Here is a 6102-nt window from a genome sequence, read left to right as displayed (position 1 = left end):
GTCTTGAGGTGCTGTGTCACTGCTCATCCCCTGCAAAAATGCCCCAGCCCTGACTGCATGCGGCTGAGCTGGGGGTGGCTCAGAAGCGGGGAGCGTAGCCCTAGATCAGGGCAAAAGCACAGCAGGAAATCTCCCTGCCTGTTCCTAGATCAGGTGCTCCCCAAGGGACAGGACTGGGGGTGAGAAGTCATTAAAGGAGAGGCCTCCCTAAGAGGTGTTCTTGGCATGTGGATTATTTCACACTGAGGTCAATCGAGGCCCTGAAGTTTCAGAGAAACTGGTACCACTCCCTTAATGAGCTAGAAGAATGAAATTTGAGAGTATTACCCAGATTTATGTTTTCTTTTTCCCTTTCAGAAACAACCCCACTGCTGAAGAAAGCTGCTATGTGCAGGCAGCCTGTAATCACAGGCAACAGGCCCTTTTGTCTCGTGAGCACCCCTCTTGTCTCCCTGAAGCCCCAGGCCCCCACCCACTCCTTTGCTCGGGAAATACACATTCAGATTGTCCTGTTTGCTTTAGACTTTACAGCCATGTAGATTCTCCACACATCTGCAGTTAAGTTTGTTCTTTTTTTCTGCTCATCTTTCTGACACTGCTTTAATTCCTGGACCAGCACAAGAAGAACCCGGGGGGGATTCGTCTCTACCCCTATATCAAGAAGGCCAACCAGGGGGGTCACAGTATTTTTTTTTTGTAGACCTTTGCAGGCACAGGCAGGAGGGCACCCTCAGGGGCAGGGCCCGAGACAGGAGGGGGAGTCAGTCCTGAAGAGCAGGAGTGGAGATGAACGTCAGAAGGCAGAACATCAGAAAGCGATCCTCATTGGCGAGGTTGCAGCATTGAGAAAGCCCTTTACAGCTCTCTCAACTCTCTTCACAGTGTTGGGTTTCACGTCAATGTTTTTTGATGTTTGAGGTGTTTGAGGGGAAAATCTTAGAAATCAGGGCTGGGGATCATTTCCCCAACTGAGGTGTCACCAGAAACAGATGACCCTCGTGTCTTTGCACCTGTCTCCCTAGCTGTTCCTCTTAATCATCTCAAAACAGAACTGACACAGGACACAGGCAGCTCCACCATTTGTAGCAGAAAATCCTTTATTGTGCCAAGCACTGAAATAAGAGTGACCTTTACAAGTGGTGGCAAATGAGGCTCAGAGGAGGGTTATGAGAGGCGTCTATGGTAAAGGGACAGGGGACAGAGGTGAGGGGAAGAGAGGAGCTCCAGAATCTTGGATTTTCCAACTCACACTGCAAAAGCTTGCAGAAGGGCCCTGCCAGGGCCACCACAGGCCAGACTGGGCATTCATCCCATTTCTGAGGCCCATCCTGGCCCTGTGAGACGACAGGTGTTGCCTCATGCAACACCACACTGATAAAGACACAGGAGTCATGGAGCAGGCTGCACAAGGCAGGATGCTGCTGAGAGCAAGATCCTGGCCATTTTTATTGATAGAATAATCATAGAGCATCAGCTATGTGTGTTAGGAGGACAAGGAGAAAAGAATAGGTGAAAATCAGGAATGTTATCTAGGGCTTGGGGGACACGAGTCTGCTGACCATGTTATCAGCTTGATGACCAAGTGTTGTCATTGAAACTAGACCCCAGACTCCAGACCATGGTTCTAATCTTATCAACAAGGCATTCCACTGATCAGCTTCTGGGGTCCCTTGTCATACATCAGTCCTCGGCCCCCCAGGCATTCCCAGTCATACCTCATGATATATGAGTTGGGAGTAAGTTTATGCATCTGTCCTCAGTGCTCCCAGCATTCCTAGTCATACCTCTTGATGCAAACCCTCCCCAGAGTGATCAAACTTTCTGCTCTTGATTATATGAAATGCTCCTTGTAACGTTTAGCTCATATGACTGTGACTGGGCAGTTCTGACCTTTGTATGGGAATGCAGACCTGCAGGTAACCATAAAGGTGGTTGAACAGGCTGCTTATGTCTAGCAGTCGCTTAAGTCTAGCAGACCCACAGACAGCCAGGGCCCACCTGACAAAAAGCGTGCAGAACTAAACCACGTTGTCACTGCTGTATAGTATTCCACTTGACACCAAGTAATTTCTCCATTCTATGCCACATGCACACTAGGTTCGTTCATTCATATTTTCTATCCATGCTGAAATAACACTATCTGGAGAGTTTTATATTCCACTTTCTTCATTGAACACTGTACCATCTGATGTATTTGTAAGATCAATTGCACTGTTTCCAGGGGTTTCCATTTATATGGTTTCCAATCATTCATTCCTGTAGAGAAAGTGCTGGGGGACATTTTCACCAATCAAGATTTTTATTTGTGTTCAAAGTCACTTCCCAAACACTGAATGACTACTATGCTTGCCCAGCTCCTCAACTGCCAGCTCCCTGCAGAAGGGCGGTAGGAAGGGGCGCTCTCAGGAATGAACAAGAATCCAGGATCCAACTTTTCCTTGTGGGGTTGTCCCATGTGCTCTTGGCTCAGGGAGGCCCAGACCCGGGCCCAGACTGCGCTAAGTGGGCTCCGGGACCCCGCGTGATCTCGCCCCTCAGGGGCACGGGGCTCGCCAAGATGGGGGCGCTCAGTGGCTCGAGATAGCGGGTGGGAGGCCTAGTGTGGTCGCGGGCCACAGGCACCCAACTCCAGCTTGCAGTCTTGGCGAACCAGCGGCCAGACTCGTGGGATCTCGGCGCTCGGGGCTCGCCCACATGGCCCGCTCAGTGTCTGGGGAGACCTGGGTGGGATGTCATGCACGGTGTCGGCGCCGGGGTCTTGGAGCCCCGCCAGAACCAGCCCGGGAGCTCTCCGCCCCGCTGGGAAGGACACCCCCCACCCCCGGACCCGGTGCCCTGGCCTGAGGGTCGGGCCTGGCGGTGGCCGCCTCCCCGGGTGGTCCGCGGGACCCCAGCCCGCCAAGGGCCCCTCGGCAGGGGCCACATCCCCCAGGGCCGGCGTGCGCTCTCGTGTGGAGCAGCCGCCGCGGGACTGGGGTGCCCCGAGATTGCAGCCCACAGCCCGCACGTGGATTCCAGCCCCCCCAGTGTCCGTCGGAGTCTTGAACAGCGGCCGGGCTTGTGCTCGCGGCCACCCGTGTTCTTCCCGTGGAACAGAAGCTCTCACCACGCAGCAATCCAGTCGTCCTGCCCGAAATGCAGCAACTCGAGGCTGACGTGTCTAGCCTGTGGGTTTTGTTGTTTTAAGTCAAGCTGTCTCCCAGCCAAGCAGTTGGGAGAGGCTGAGAGGGCGCTGGAGCAGCCTTGACCCCCAGCTGCCGGCCGTCCTGGCCTGCAAGGGGAGGCTCTCTCCACACGGGCAGCAAGTCCCCGCGGCCCGCCTTTGCGAGGCAAGAGCTAGGCTTTGCTTTTGTGATTTTACCGTGAGCCAGTCCACGCTTAAAATAGTTTGTCACTTCCCCAAAATGTTACAAATAAGAGTACCATATGGTGAGCGCTTCCACACCTCGATATATAAACCCCAAAGGATTGAAAACAGACGTTCAAGCTCAATTGTGTACACAATTACTTATAGCAGCGCTGGTCATTTGAGCCAAAGGCAGGAACCGTGCAAATGTCCACCAGTGGATGAATGGAGAAGCAGAATGTGGTAGATGCCTAAATCCAAGATCATTCTGCCACTGAAGGAAGAAAGTCAACCTGTGCGGCTGCTGTGGAGAGTCCTACGCAATTCCCTCCAGAACTAAAGTTAACATGGGATGCAGCGATTCCACTGCAGGCCTGTGCTCAAAGAATTGAGAGGAGCGACTCAGATGCGTGATCTGCACACCCGTGCTCACAGCAGCTGCAGTCACCATCCAGCAGTATCTAGAAACACTGGTGTCCATGTGCTGAGCAAATGTGACACCCACATGTGGTGCAGAGACAATGTCACATTCACTCTTAAACAAGGAAGGAAGTTCTGATACTTACTACAACTTGTAGGAAACGTAAAGTCATTATAAAAAGTGCAGTAAATTGCCCAGATACCAAAGGACAAATGTAGAGAAACCCCACTTAGGAGAGTATCAGATTAGTCACATTCAGAAACAGAAGTGTGAACGTGGCTGTCAGAAGCAGGGGAAAGAGGGATGGACAGTTACTGCTTAACGTCTAGGGTTTCAGAGGGGAGATGCCCAGCTCGCCTCCTCCACACGCTTATAACCAAATTACACCTAAGCCAAGGCAGCAGGCTGCGTGCCCACGGAGAGACCGGGGGTCAACAAGACGCGGTCTATCCACACAACAGAACACTATTCAGCCACGTGGAGAGACAAACTATTACCGTTGACAACCAAATGCATGGAATTGGAGGGGCTCCTATAGTAACAGGTGGTCCCCAGGAAAAGGGGAGCATCCAGATTCTCTACCACAGACCAGGAGGGAGGAGCTGTGCAGGGAGGAGGGGAAGCTGCAGAGGAGACTGGAGGAGGAAGGAAGCAGGACGGAAACAGGAGGAGGCCTGGAGGAGGCACGTGGAGCAGAGAGACAAGTGAGGAGGCTGCCCTTGCTTCCTGGCCTTGGACAGGTTGAAACAGATGGGGGGGGGTAGAGACCTGGGGTACAGTGACAGTGGCAGCTTTAAAAAAAAAAGATTTATTTATTTATACAAGAACCGGGGTACAGGCTAGATGCGCGGGAGGGTAAGAGGATTCACCAGAGACAGAGTGGGGAACAGAAGAGGTAGACGGACTGAGATAGACTGCTGAGGGGAGCAGCGGGTGAGACAGGAGAGGTCTGCTGTACCATGTGGGATTCTCGCCGGCTGCCAGGATTGAACTGCTACTGCAGAGGCTTGAACCGACACTGCAGAGGCTGCGGACAGCTTCACAGTGCGGCGCTCAACTGCCTACACCACCAAGGAGGCCCCAACAGTGGCAGCTTTTATCTTGATTTGGATGTTGCTCTTTTCCTCCCAGACTTGTCTGGCTTTTGCTGACCCTTTCCTATGGGTCCCCATTAGGGGGGCCTTAGACTGACTGAGGCTCTCAAGACCCCAATACACAGTGGGCAAAGGAGCCGCATAGCCACTTCTCAGAGAAGAGACCCCATCGCTGTAGACATGTGCAGACATTTGGACATCATTATTATTGGAAGAATAAAATGAAACGCAGGGATGAGCCTAAGCATTGTGAGATGGTCCAAGAAAGAACATTCCATGACTCCCGAAATGCAGCAGCAGGTGGACCCAATTGACAAGAGCTGAGCTGAAGAAGCTACCAGGTGGGGCCACTGAGCAGACCCCACGCACCTCCCAGTGTGACGACAGGGGTCGGAGAAAAGGATGCCAAGCCCAGAAGGACAGGAGGGGGCACCAACCCCGCCCGCCAGGGAGGAACCCACATGGCAGACCTGCCCAGTCTCCCTGCTGCTCCCCTCAGCAGTGTATTCAGGCAGTTCGCCTGTTCTGCCGAAGACCAGCTTTCAGCAAAATGTCGGGTCAGATGTCCCTGAAAGGATGAGACGGCCTAGGCCAAACTCTTTAAGGGCTGAAGGGAAGGGGAGTGAGGCAGACACAAAACACTCTTATTTTGGTGCAAGCCTCTCCTGCTGAGGGTCTCAGCGGGTCTTTATTTATACCTTAAGGCAAGAGATGGGATTACATCATCATATGCATAGAAGCAAAACACAACAATCAGTACATTCCTTTCCCATAGACATTTTGTCGCCTACATGTTCTTAAGAAAAGAAACTACCTTAAAAGTTAATAGATAATTAAAACTTAGATGCATTATTTCAGCCTAACCAACTACCTAGGTCAGCTAACAGTCCTTGGTGCCGCCCTGTCGCCAAGGCTACCCTATCAGGAGACATCTCCTCTATCTATATGGCTTATACTTAGAGACCAGTTGCTTTCCGGGAATCAGTTATTAGCATTTTTTCCTACCTAGAAACTCCTGGCGTCATCCACTTTCGGATTCGTTACAAGGCTTCTTTACAGAACTTCCATATGAGGAATATTATTATGACCAGCTCTGGGTTGTTTATCAGACATGCCCTTGCACAATAACTATTTCCCATTGTCAAGTGGGCCAAATTATTCAGTGTTTAATTTTAAGCAAGTAATTTTCCATGCCATGTACTTACAATATTCTTATACGTATAATTTATTGCCCAATGTAT

Source organism: Talpa occidentalis, unplaced genomic scaffold (assembly GCF_014898055.3).
Source record: "Talpa occidentalis isolate TD23 unplaced genomic scaffold, MPIMG_talOcc4v2.1 talOcc4.14, whole genome shotgun sequence".
Classification (NCBI taxonomy): domain Eukaryota; kingdom Metazoa; phylum Chordata; class Mammalia; order Eulipotyphla; family Talpidae; genus Talpa; species Talpa occidentalis.
This window is presented reverse-complemented; position numbering follows the sequence as displayed.